Consider the following 283-nt stretch of genomic DNA (forward strand, 5'->3'; position numbering starts at 1 on the left):
TTATATGAAATTTAAGACCTAAACCTGTAATGGCAATACACATTTTATTACATACATGTATGTAATATTTAATGTGTATAAATTAAAAAGAAAACAAAATATCATTGCTTTAATAAATGGTATTTATTACTATGATATACAGTGAACTTTTCATGTCAACATACAATATTCCATACAAAATATCCACTATAGGGCTGCTACCAGTCACATTAAATAATTTACACTGCAAATAACAATAATTACAACTGCAATAAATAATGTTATGAGATTAATGTTTTAAATG

The 283-nt window shown here is 23.7% G+C and overlaps 1 protein-coding gene across 2 annotated transcripts in view; it reads right to left on the bottom strand.

Moving 5' to 3' along the window:
- Positions 1 to 283, bottom strand: part of LOC107660299 (kelch repeat and BTB domain-containing protein 2-like) — a 32,726-nt gene that overhangs the window by 3,864 nt on the left and 28,579 nt on the right. The window lies entirely within an intron of this gene.

Source organism: Sinocyclocheilus anshuiensis, unplaced genomic scaffold (genome assembly GCF_001515605.1).
Source record: "Sinocyclocheilus anshuiensis isolate Anshui unplaced genomic scaffold, SAMN03320099.WGS_v1.1 scaffold1871, whole genome shotgun sequence".
Classification (NCBI taxonomy): Eukaryota; Metazoa; Chordata; class Actinopteri; order Cypriniformes; family Cyprinidae; genus Sinocyclocheilus; species Sinocyclocheilus anshuiensis.